This window comes from Rhineura floridana, chromosome 3 (genome assembly GCF_030035675.1).
Source record: "Rhineura floridana isolate rRhiFlo1 chromosome 3, rRhiFlo1.hap2, whole genome shotgun sequence".
NCBI classification, from domain to species: domain Eukaryota; kingdom Metazoa; phylum Chordata; class Lepidosauria; order Squamata; family Rhineuridae; genus Rhineura; species Rhineura floridana.
In genome coordinates this window covers 38,899,478-38,912,715 of record NC_084482.1, presented here as the reverse complement: position 1 = coordinate 38,912,715, position 13,238 = coordinate 38,899,478, and the positions used below count along the sequence as shown (strand labels likewise).

General features: G+C 42.5%; 1 protein-coding gene across 6 annotated transcripts in view; it reads right to left on the bottom strand.

Annotated features, from left to right (window-relative positions):
* The window catches only part of RHBDL3 (rhomboid like 3), a 196,510-nt gene that overhangs the window by 14,375 nt on the left and 168,897 nt on the right, over nucleotides 1–13,238 (bottom strand). The gene's annotated exons all lie outside the window — the stretch shown is intronic.

Here is a 13,238-nt window from a genome sequence, read left to right as displayed (position 1 = left end):
AATTTTTTCTAGCTGTTAGCTGCACCCAAATTAACAGGGGAGAGAGTATGTTCCAATGAAAAACTTGCATGGACACAGAATGGAGAGTTAAATTGTTTCCCTTTTACAGCACCTACTACAACATTCTGTATTATTCATGTTGGCCATTAAGCAAAATATTATACTTGACCATCCCCTAAAAAAGGCAGAAGCGTTGGATCATATTTGCAAGTTCGTCCCTTGCTTGATGCCTTTTTTGTTAGTCCTCCAAAGCATTACCTTCCTGTGAACCCCTGAGGCACAGGCAGAAGCAGTGATGGTATGGGCACTGAAAACCACCAGAGCAGATTAGAGCATTCTGGAAACAGGAAGGAGAGCTCTGATCTGCTCCAGGAAACAGTGGGGCAGATTAGGGTTCTCCTTCTTGTTTCTGGAACACTCCAATATGCTCTCAGTAATGGCAGCTGGTAGAGAAGAGGAGAGATGCTTCATTCAGCATTGATGCTGCTGCTGCTACTTGGGGAAAGTAAAGGAAAGACTGCCAGTCATGCTGCTTACATGCGGTTCTCAACTGACTTCTTTTTGGCTGCATTTCACATGCAAAGAGAGTGGGTTGTAAAGACAAAAACCCCACCAAGTTATTGGGGGTCGGGGAGAGGGCTTGAAAAATCATTGGCGGGGCCAGATTAGGCCTATAGACCAAGAGTTAGCCACCCTCACTGGAGCAGAATACAGATTCAAATATGAGACTCTAGCCCAGCCTTTGCCAACCAGTGGGCCTCCAGATGTGGTTGGACCACAATTCCCATCTTTCCTGACCATTGGCAATGCTGGCAGAGGCTGATGGGAGTTGTGGTCCAACAACATCTGGAGGCACACTGGTTGGCAAAGGCTGCTCTAGCCCCTAAGGATGGACAGATGTGTCAATTTTGGTTTCTCATTTTTCTAAGCTTAAATTTACTTCTCCACATTTTGGCAATTTACTGATTTTTTTTTGCTTTTTACTGCAATTTGCTTTTTTAAAAAAAAAATCCTCATGAAAATTCAGCAGGAATTTAGTTTGAATTTCTCTGAATAAACACATGTTTGCATGCAGTTTTGACTAATATATACATTTTTGAAAGCAATTTTCCCTAATATTATGCATTTTTGTATATTTTCACTAATATATGCATTTTTACACACAATTTGGAGAAGTGTAAATTTTGGACATCTGTGTTTCAGTTCACATATTGGTTTGAAAAGAGCAAATTAGGTAGTCTCTTATTAAATTGCAAATAAAATTGAATTTCTCCATCTCCCTACTGGTCCCCAAGCAGGCATTTTAGCCAAGTATAGAGAGTATTTTTATATAGACTGTCTTTAGTGGACCTGAAATCATCAGTTTATGCAGGTATCTCTCCTTCCTCAAACTGTCACACGTTGCTCTCTTTCCCATCAACCTTTCTGCTTGAAAGAGAAGGAGCAACCTGCAGCATATATTGTACTTTCCTAAGCAGGAAATCAGAAAGACCGTATGGCACACAGTTTAGAAGGAGCAGAGAATCAATAAGTAAACATTGTTGCAAGTACTGCAGCCTGCAAAATGTAGAGGGCAATCTCAGCTCTCAAGGAAGAAAGACTGGAGGAAGGATGATTATTTAAGCACAAAGATAATAGGTTAGAAAATGGATTCGGTCTCTACAGATGTAGTTAAGGCACTTTGCTGAATAGGTATTTAGATAAGAAAACATCAGATGTTCAATATCTGCACACTAAGGGAATAATGAAAGGTGATTCACAGCATAGCCTTTCTTGGGTATACAATCACACTGGCAATCTTAACCATAGATTATGATGGATATAGCATCAGAAAATGTTTATTTGTCTGGTAGCATTTTCTGTTGGTCAGAGCAGCAAAATTTTCAGCCTCTCAGAATACCCTAGGTATTAAGTAATACAACACATAATAACACATTAAACAGTCCCTGATCCTCTGTTGCCTTATTTAATCTTGTACACATTTTCTATAGTGCAGAGAAATGTGAATCCAACTGTGGACAAGAAAAGGTCACAGGGCTTCAGTTGCTGCTTCTGAGCATGCTCAGTTGCTCTTGAGAATGCTCAGCAGCATTTACTATACAAACCTGACAAACAAATAAATATTGTGCCGAGGTTGTCCTATCTGTTACCCAACAGCCCTCCCTCAGTTGGCTCCTGTGATCATGAAAATTGCCACTCATCATATCTATGACCTTATTTATTTATTATTTAATTTATATCCCTCCCTTCCTCCCAGCAGGAGCCCAGGGAGGCACAAAAAGCGCTAAGAACACTTTAAAACTTCATAAAAACAGACTTTAAAATACATTAAAACAAAACATCTCTAAAAACATTTTTTTAAAAAGCTTTGAAGACATCTTTAAAAAAAGGTTAAAAACATTGTTTTTTAAAAAAAGGTTTACAAACATATTAAAAAGCAATTCCAACACAGACGCAGACTGGGATAAGGTCTCAACTTAAAAGGCTTGTGGAAAGGAAGGAATTCAACAGGTGCCGGAAAGAGAGATGGTGCCTGTCTAATATTTAAGAGGAGGGAATTCCAAAGGGTATGTGCCGCCACACTAAAGGTCCGTTTCCTATGTTGTGCAGACCTCCTATAAGATGGTATCTGCAGGAGGCCCTCACCTGCAGAACGCAGTGATCGACTGGGTATATAAGGGATAAGATGGTCTTTCAGGTATCCTGGTCCCAAGCTGTATAGGGCTTTGTAAACCAAAACTCAAACCTTGAACTTGGCCCGGTAGCCAATGGGCAGCCAGTACAGTTCTTTCAGCAACGGAGTGACATGCTGGCGATACCCTGCCACAGTGAGCAGTTTCGCCGCCACATTTTGCACCAGCTGCAGCTTCCGGACCAACCTCAAGTGCAGCCCACAAATCAGCACATTACAGTAATCCAGCCTGGAGGTTACCAGTGCATGGACAACAGTGGTCAGGCTATCCCGGTCCAGAAACGGCTGCAGTTGTCTTACCAGCCGAAGCTGGTAAAAGGCACTCCTAGCCACTGAGGTCACCTGGGCCTCTAGCAACAAAGATGGATCCAGAAGCACCTCCAGACTACGGACCTGCTCTTTCAGAGAGAGTAAAACCCCATCCAAAGCAGGCAACTGACCAATTATCTGAACTCGGGAACCACCAACCCATAGCGCCTCCGTCTTGCTTGGATTCAGACTCAGTTTATTGGCCCTCATCTAGCCTACCACAGAGTCCAGGCAGCAGTCCAGGGCTTGCATGGCGTCTCCAGATTCAGATGTTATAGAGAAACAGTACACCAGCAGCAACCCTAGTTTCCTGTCTCCTTGGCCCAACACCAGGTGCAGGCCCTCACAGCCAGCTCCAACACAGAGTGGTTTCCTGGTGACAGAGATGGAAGTCCTGTTGACCACAACAACTCCTGTGGAGTGGGAGGGAGGAACAAGGCATAGATAGCCTTGCCCTCATCTTCTATGGTAATTCACCTCCCCATGGCTATACTTCCCTCTACCCGTGATCAGTGAAATTGGGGTAGCATCACTCATGTCCCTCCTTACTAAGACTCCTCCTAAATACCTGATATGGACCCAACAAAAGCCCACCAACAAAACCTACCTGAGCCAATTATACCAGTAGGCCTCTGAGAGAATTGGGAACAGTCAGACCAACTCAATATTTTTCACATAGAGCACATCTACTTCCCCTCTGTCTCACACCCAAGGAAGGTCAGCCTTCTGCCAGTTACAGACTCTCACTCTGAAGGCACCTGGCAACTTTCTCCTATAATTCAGTTCACTGCACAGGCTCTCACCCTGCACAGGAACATGAGCCATACACCCTCCCTACTACCAATCTCCTCCAGATTGGTTAGGGAAAGAAAGAAAGAAAGAAAGAAAGAAAGAAAGAAAGAAAGAAAGAAAGAAAGAAAGAAAGAAAGAAAGAAAGAAAGAAAGAAAGAAAGAAAGAAAGAAAGAAAGAAAGAAACGCCCTAGCCCTCAGGACTCCCCAAGGGGAGACCCCACCGGTGACAGTCCCCACCACCCAAGGGCAGCTGGGCTTTTATGCCTCCTGACCCAGCCAGGAGCTGATGGAAGAGGCTGCAAGATTAACTGCAGCCTCTCTCTGGAGCAAGGGTCAGGTAGGGGGTCCCAGTCCTTGCAGCACTTAGCAGGGACTTCAGCTGTCTCAAAAGACAGCAACCCAGAGGAGCAAGTACCCAGATGCTCAGATACTCACTCCCAGGGCAGGTCTTCTTCAGTCCCCCTAGTGCTGCAGCTGTCTCCTTGTTGAGAACATATCCAGAAAAGGCTAGGAACTGCAAGATCATTATTGCCCATAATTGAGGGAAATTACAAACTCTAAGAAAAGAAAGAGACATGAATTTTTCAGCTTACAACATATTTCCAATGCAGAAACGTATTTCTCCGTTAATATGCAGCAAAATAACATACGTGTGGACTTTATAACAGGAGGAGAGAAAATCTATGGAATAAATAAATAAACAACTTCAATGTGCACTATTAAGGACACACTGTGTCACGTTCACCCACACTGTGTCCCATACATTGCCCAAAGAAATGACCAGTTCCTGCCCTAGATCACTAAAATTTGCATTTCTATAGTTTTGGTCATTTCAATTGCCTGTGATTTTTTCCTGTAAATTATATTGAAAATACTAGTTCTAATCTAACACATCTGAATTTCAAACTAAGTGGTGACAGCAAACTAAGGTTTCACAATCACTTTAAATCTTTTTCTCTTTAAAATCCATGTGAAAAACATTTTTTCCTTCCCACCACAATTTATCACATTCTTCCCCCCACCCCTGATATTCAGGATTCCTCATTTTCCCTAAAATATATTCTCTTTCTTCCTTTTTACTTCTATGGACAACTTGTATCAATCAATCTCTTTTTTTAAGGGGGGGGGGTAATCACTGCAAAAAAAATGCCTTTAATGAAGTGTCATAAATTCTAAGCCTGCTGAGGCTCACGCTGAAGATGCAGAGATCAATATAACACAAAGCAGCTAAATTCAGAGTTAGTAACCTCAATATATTTAAAGATCAAGGGATGACTCTTGAAAAACACAGCCTTCTTTTGTCCAATAGAAACCACTGCTGCCATCTGTTTCCCCTTGCTACTAGGCAATGCCACAAAATATTGCCTGATACAAAGACAACCCTGTCTTCGATGGATCTGGAGAGATGAACAAACAATGCATGGAGATCTGCAAGAATATTTCTGGGGATAGAGGCAAAGCAAATTCTCCAAATAAATGAATATAATATGAATACGCATGACTATAATAGCATCAGAGAAACAGGTCTATCATTTCTGGTACATCTGGTGACAGAGCAGTGTCAAGGCCTGGATAAACCTAGCCTCTGCAAAACCTGTATTCCAGGACCACCATTCCATCTACAGGTGGACATGGTATCCAGACATCACTTTCCTACTTAATGCCAGAATCCAGAGTTCTTCCTCTGGCTCCTTCACCTCTTCCAGCCCTTAATTCATTGCACTGCTGCTACAGTCAACCTCATGGCCCCCTGCCAACTGCATTTCCCCAGAAGAAAGCCAAAAACACAAGGCTAACAACACTGGACTACGCCTCAGGGTTGCCATGCACTACCTCCCCCTTCAGCAAAACGGGTATAAGAGCGGGCAACATTGCAGGCCTGGCATAATATACTATCTCAGCCACAGTCTTGCCCCCTCCAACATAGGTATAATAATGATGGACATTGGCATTAACAGAGTCATTTTCAAAAATATTGACTAACTTGGAACCCCCCTTTTTTGTATGAAATAAGACCCAAGTTAGAAAGTTCATGAACTCGTGTCTTTGCTGCTACTTTTTTTACTTGACACGCTACTCCCCAAGCACAGGTACACTAAAATCCTTGATACCTGAATTATTTTCAATGGGGCAGCAATCATTTCTCCATCAACAAGGACCAGAAAAAGGCTTAAAAGCAAAACAAGAGTCTTTAGACTATGGGTGTGGTCTACTCTAGCCTTCTGTCTAATTAGCTAGATCTGCATCCCTAAATATCAATCACTACTATAACTTCATTCATTGGTTAACACAACACTGAAAGGTAGGAACAAGTAGTTTCTCACAAACCAAGTGAGGAGAATAGCACCTCCACATTTTGCCTCATATCTCAGGTTCTACAAATGCTAGAAACCTACTCTGAAAAACAACAACCTGGGAATCTGGGGATTATGGTTCACCAGGGGGCCCCCTTCGTCCCCCTCAACGACTGTCATGAAACAGTGATTTTAAAAAAACAGTTCAATGGACCTTCAATCGGGCCTCAGAACCACACATGGTGCAGTTCTAAAAGTCACTTTGTAAAATCAGTTTATTATCAACAGAAGGACCAAGTAGGAGATACCAACTGAATCAGGAAGGATTTGGCAGACTTCACAAAGGCACCAGCAATTTTCTGTTTGCAGAACTGTGTACACAGGTTTCAGATTCCTGGACATCTCTGATTTCATTTTTAAGAATCCTTCAAAACAAAGAAGCGTCAAGCTCTCATGTTTATTATGTTTCATTATGTGCATGCTGGAAGTCGGGGCCAAGGAGCTTATGCCATGAGCTTCTCAGGCAGACCACCAATGTCATGAAACAAGTCTGCTCTTTTATTTTTATCTCACCCTTCCTCCAAGGAGCTCTGGGTGGCATACATCAGGGATGGGCAGACAGTAGATCAGCATTTACTGGTAGATCTCTGGGTGATTTGTGGTAGATCAGTAGGGGTTTCTGGGTCCCAATTGATCAACAATGGCAACAACATGACTTTTTCCACCTGAATTAGAATGATGAAATGAAGAAAGCTAACCAGGAGTGGACTTTTGTGTGAAAGGGCTGTGATTTCAGGTCCTAGGCTCAGAATGTCCTTAAAGGCACCCTGTTCTTTTAAACTAACTATATGGCTAGGCCTGATCAGTTCTCAAATTCCTGGGCTCAATGTACTTTAATTCTAAGTTTATGTCTTTTGCACTAGGCACTGGTTGGTGGATCTCAGGGTTCTAGTAACAAAATAATGTAGATTCAACAAGCCTAAAGTCTTCCCACACTTGGCATACATGGTCCTCCCTCTTGTATTATCTTCACAACAACCCTGTCAAGAAGGTTAAGCTGAGATAGTGACAGGCCCAGGGTCATCCAATGGGCTTCATTGCCAAGTGGGGATTAGAATTTAGAAACACCCTAACTAATACACCACACTGGCTTTTGTAACATTTGCTTGCTTTAGTATGTAATTCTAAACCATCTTGAATGTCTGAAAAGCAGCATAAAGTAAGTGAAAGAAATAACAAAATATTTTCTTTTGTCTGTCCTGAATCTTCCAATATACAGCTTCATTAGTTGACCTTGGTTTCTACTTTATGAGAGAGAAAACCTCTCTCTATCTACTTTTTCCACACCATATGCATAATTTTATACACCTCTATCACGTCTCCTCTTACCTGCCTTTTCTCTAAACTAAAAAGCCCCCAAAGCTGTAACCTTTTGTCACAGGGGAGTTGTTCCAGCCAGTACCGCCCCATGGCACTGGGAAGCGGGGCAGTTGCCCCCGGCCCCGCGCTTTGGGTGCCCCCGCGCTTGGCGATCTGCGTATATAGAGTGAGAAGCACTGACAGTAAAAGCAATACGATTCGCAGAAACCAGCAACCAGTGGAAGAGATAAGACATGTGTTTATTCTTAGCCAACCATTCCTCCCCTTTCCTTAGTGAGAATAACCTCATAAAGCCACAGAGGTTGCATTGGCATTTGCCGTTGCAAAGGGGCATTAATAAGAGGGGTAATGGGAGCCCATCCGGGCCTCTTCTTGAAGGGTAGACTGCTTTTCTCGCTCTCCCAGGCCTGTGGCTAGTTCTTAAGCAAATAAAAAACCACCGGGCAGCTTCATTCCTTCAAGGGATAGATAGCATTTGTTGTCGCCGCCTCCCCCCTCCAGGCCGGGGCTAACTGGGGTGAATGTCTTCCACCATTTTGCGCTCCTTGGGAATTTGTAGGTCACGCTTCTGAATTTGCACCACAGTCGGCTTTTTGCTTCCCAGGAGTGGTCTTAAAATGATACTGTTTTGTAAGCTGTTCATAGCTGTCTCTGTTACATTGAAAGAATGTGTGTGGGGGGCAACTATGCTTTTGCCCCGGGTCCCACACATGCTAAGGGCGGGCCTGGTTCCAACCACATGATCACTTTGCTCTTTTCCGAACCTTTTCCAATGCTACAGTATCTTTTTTGAGGACACCGATGACGATACTTAGACACGAACTGTACACAATATTCAAAGTAAGATCACGCCTTGGATTTGTATGGTTATATTTTCAGTCCCTTTTCTAATTATCAATAACACGAAATTTGCATTTTTCACAGCTTCTGCACATTGGGCCAACATTTTCACTGAGTTATTCCACCACAAAGATCTCTTTCCTAGTGAATCGTTGCTTGCTGAGACCCCACTAGCATCTATGTTCACTGGATCATGCCTATCTTTTTACCCACTTTGTGAATACTTGGGTGTCTACTCACTGGATAAGTGGGCTATTTTATTTATTTATTTATTCTTTGATTTATATCCCGCCCTTCCTCCCAGCAGGAGCCAGGGCAGCTAGAGCATTTTGTGATGGACTTAAGCATAGATTACATTGAAACAGCCCTGGCTAAAGAAAAAAGCTAGTAATGCAGATGTGACAATCACTGACCACTCCAGAGTTTTTTTATAATACATTTCATAAAGATTTAAAAGTCTCTGGCTTGCCTGTGGTAGACTCATTTTTCCTTTATGATCGAAGACTGGGTGAGATGTGAGGGCTAACCAAGCAAAATATTGCAGTTTAATCAATCTGAGTTTAAGAACACGGAGATGAAAAAATCAATGAAGTTTACGTGCACTGTGTGTGTGTGTATTACATCTATTTCATACTGTATATGACATGATACACACACACTTAAGTACCTTTGATGGGTTCTACAATTTCCTTTTTTACTGTCCAAGCCCTGACAGTTTTATAACTTCATCCAAATCGCCTCACTTTTTCTTCTTCTTTCCCCTGAGAGGACAGTTCTAATCTCCCTCCTTCTGTGGAGGCAGGTTAATACAGTTGGAATGTAATTCGTTGTTCAGTTGCAGGTGTCTCTTATTAAAAGTCCCCAGGGAATCTGAGGATAAGACAGATAAACAAATGACGTGCTTTTTTGTGAGCCCTTCCTGCTTTTGTTGATCTCTAAAGACTCCCCAACGGATGCCTACAAAATGTGCAGATGAACAGCACGAACATTATAAGGAGATTCTGAATGTGTCACATGGCTCTGAACAATAGCTAAAGGGATTGGTTGGCAGGTGAGCTGATCCTTAGCCACAGCGGTTGACTAATGGGAAGTCTAAGCATTGAATTCAGTTTGGGATGTATGAATCTACCAATTTCAGTTTCTCATTTTTCCAATCTTAAATTTGGTTTGCCCCATTTCCACATACGTTTGAAATTTTTTTAAAATTCTGTGTGAAAATTTATATAGAAGCCAGACCTGATTGAACACTATCATCTGTTTGCTTATCGGCCTGTCTACCAGAATTAATACACAGCAAAGTAGGCAGATATGGTTTGGAAGACAAATGTCACTGTGGGACTCAATTAAAACTGGTTACCAGAACTTTCATGTCACAAGGGACAAGTTACTTTTTCAACATTGGAAAAGGTCCCCTCTTTGATACTGGATTTGATGGTATTAAGAATAAGATTTGGATTTTACAAAAATATATCTGTTTCTGATCACTCAAATAAAAAAGGGCAGACATAGGACAACTGTCTTTGAGGAACAAGTTTTTCATAAAACTGGTGAGGTGGGGGATACTTTCATGTTCTACTAGGAGGTGTGCCCCAGTGTGCTTTGCATGCCAACCCCTCCCCATCTCCTGGGTCACTAAGGCACCTCCCCCTCTCTCATGTCACCAAGGCATCTCCCCCTCCCTTCCAGGTCACCAAGGCCCCCTGTCCCTGGTCATCAAAGCACGTCCCCCTCCTTCAGGTCACCAAGGCAACTCCCCCTCCCCCCACTCTCTGCCCAGTCTTGCTTGCTCTCCTTCCTTCCCCTCCAATGGCCTGGAGCAAAGAGAGGCTTCAGGGTAGCGATGCCAAGGCCTCCCATGACGCAGGTCAGCAGGCTGCCTGGCTGCCGCCCGCTTGCTCTCTCATTCTCCGCTGGGTTGTGCATCCAGCCGCCTTCCTGTTATGAGGTGCAAGGCCTGAAGCCTGCCAACTAGAATTCCTACCCCACACCCCTTCTGTGTGACTCGTTGTGCAATCCTGAGGTACTGTGAAAAAGGACAATAAGGCCATTTTGAAGGTAACTAAAATAACTAAGAGCAATTGGAATACATGTTATCTTCTCCTTGGCAGAGTTCCCTCACGTCTAGCAGAATAATCCCATTGTTCATTAGAAAGTAGCCTGAGTTTCTCAATGTCAGTAAGAAACACACATACATAGCCACACATGAAATCACCTCATACCCAGAGACCCCACCTTTGCAGGGGGGTGAGAGAGAAAGAGTGTGTTAAAAAGAGGCTTGAATCTAGGAAGGAAAAAAATGACGATCTGAGCTCCAACACATGTAGACACACTCTAAGACAACGCTCTCAAGGCAGGACTGCAGGGAGAAAACCAGGGAGGGAGTCTATGTCTCGGTGCAAACCTTGAGCCTAAGCGATTACTTCCTGACTTCGGGTTAGAGCTCTTACACATCACTCAAGCTGTATTCAACTGCCCACTCCTGGGCCTAGGATAGGTAATCTCTCCTACCTGTCACTCTTTATAGTAATATGGTCCTTTGATCTCTTTAGTTTAAAGTATGAATGAGTTAAGATATTAATGATTAAGCTGCCACGCACCCAGTAATTTTGTAATGCTATTCTTCTCATTCTCTCAATAAAATCAAACTTTGCTTTATTTTGGTTTGGACCTGCATTTCTTGGGTTATACGTGCACCATTTAGGTATACTTCAGGGCAAAGCACTTGTTTTATCCCTAGCAAAAGATCCCCCTCCTCTCAAGGAGGTGTGTTTCATGGGACATGTGGGTGGCAAGTTTACACTCAGGTTCCCAACAGCATGTATCGTAACATTCCTTCCCCCCAATCCAACACATAACCCGCACGAAAGGGAGGCCTTGCAGAAGTGATGTCAAGGCCTCCCATGAAATGGGTCTGTGGGTTGGCCAGACTGCTGCTGCCCACTGCTACACGCTCACTCCCTGGTCTCCACTGGATCTCATCCATCCACCTTCCTTCCTTCCTTCCTTCCTTCCTTCCTTCCTTCCTTCCTTCCTTCTCCTCCTCCACAGCCTTGGGTCCAGCATGGCTCAGTTACACTGTAATCTGCAGAGCCACCTATCTGTGGCCAAGTGAACAGCAGTGTGACAGGTTACAGGCTTACAAAACTATAGTATATAGAGATGATAAACTTCAACTGCAAAGACATTAGCTAAAAGTGGGGATAGGAGCTGGTCTATATTTGAATAAAAACATTTGGCAGTATTTGTGGGTTATCCTCTGTTAGCATGATAATGGAGGATTCTTAATATATTTTTTCTAGATATGTTTATATCTGATGTAGATTAAAAAGATTATGAGATCAGGAGTATTTGCTGGAAATGATGTAACAGAAAGGGGACTTATATTCACGTGGAGTGGAGCTGCTCTCAAATACTGGTAGAGGTTGTACATGCATGTACTGAAGCAGTTTTTTGTTTACAGGATTTCCCTTTACTTTTCAAGATGTTGTAAAAAAGGATTTTATTCAGTGCCTATAGCTGCAGCTAAAGCATGTTCAACTTGACTCTGGAAAGTAAAATGACAAATGTAAGAAGTTGGTGAATTACCTGAATCTGGGACATCACAATTATCCAAACAAAACAAAACATATTTTATTAAACTGAGAATGGTCAGAATTTCTGGTGACACACTTATTTGCTTTGGAAAGAACACAAATGAAGAATGAATTTCAGATGTTATAGCTGATGCTGAGAAAACGTTTTGAATTCTTCCAACAACCATGACAGGCTGTTGTTATGCTCAAGTTGTGAATATTCTGTTAAGTCGCTGCATATCTTAAAATATTAATACAAATACTCATGGAAATCGCATCCAGAATGTGCCTGCATGGCAGCATCCATTCTCCAAGGAGTGCATCTTTAAGATGCAGGCAGGATGTGATGTGATGAGATTTGGACTGACATCACCCATGGTCATACAAACCACATGGCTCTTAATGGTCACCACCACCTTCATATGTAGAGCAGAACAGAAGAGCGCCAGCATCTATGGACTATGGTGGGGTGTGAATGTGCCCTGGAAATGAATCTGACAAGTCTCAAAGACCCCTAGGCAGACACGCCGTCAGGCTAATGATTCAGGCAGTGAGTTAAATTGCCAGTGAATGTGCCTATCTACGTCTTATGGTGTGCATGGGCTTTGTCTATAAATTATTCCAGCTGTGGAAAAAAAATCTTTGTTTTTTTTCCTTCTAAACTAATTTCTTTTTGCTCAGTTCTCCACAGAGATAAGTAACGCAGTCAGAAGGCTCAGGGTGTTGCTATTAAATATTGCATTTTCTCCTCCACTCTTCATTTTCATGCATCTTTATTTAGTTTATTTCCCCCCCTATTACTTCCCGTCGGGTGAAATGCCTTATTGCTTGCTCTTCACTTATTTATTTCCAGGAACATTTCATTCTATAGCCGATGACATTTTTATTTCTTGCAGTTACCCAAAGGCAAGAAGGGAAGCAAAAAGATTCCAACAAACCCTTTTCTCCCACAAGTAAGCAAAAACAAAGCACAACGAAAAAAGATTAGTATTGACATTAATCTGATATAGTGGCAAATACAAAGCATCATCTTCATTACAGAAGAATTCCCCTCATCAACATTAAGTGAGGATGTTTTGTTTTGTTTCGGATGCCAGGACCAGGCAATGTGAGTTCTACAGCCAAGTATGGACAACACAGAGTCTTGTGGCATTTTAAACTACCACAGTTATTATGCCACAAGTTTTTGTGGATTGTATGTTTCCCTTAGCCAGTATGTGGATGGGAGATGAGAATACCATATGCCACTTTAAGTTACGTGTGTGTGTGTGTGCGTGATCCCCAAAAATAATTTTAAATAGACATATGGTGATAATAGATCTACATAATTTTGTCTGCTAATCTGTTCCCATGGTTTA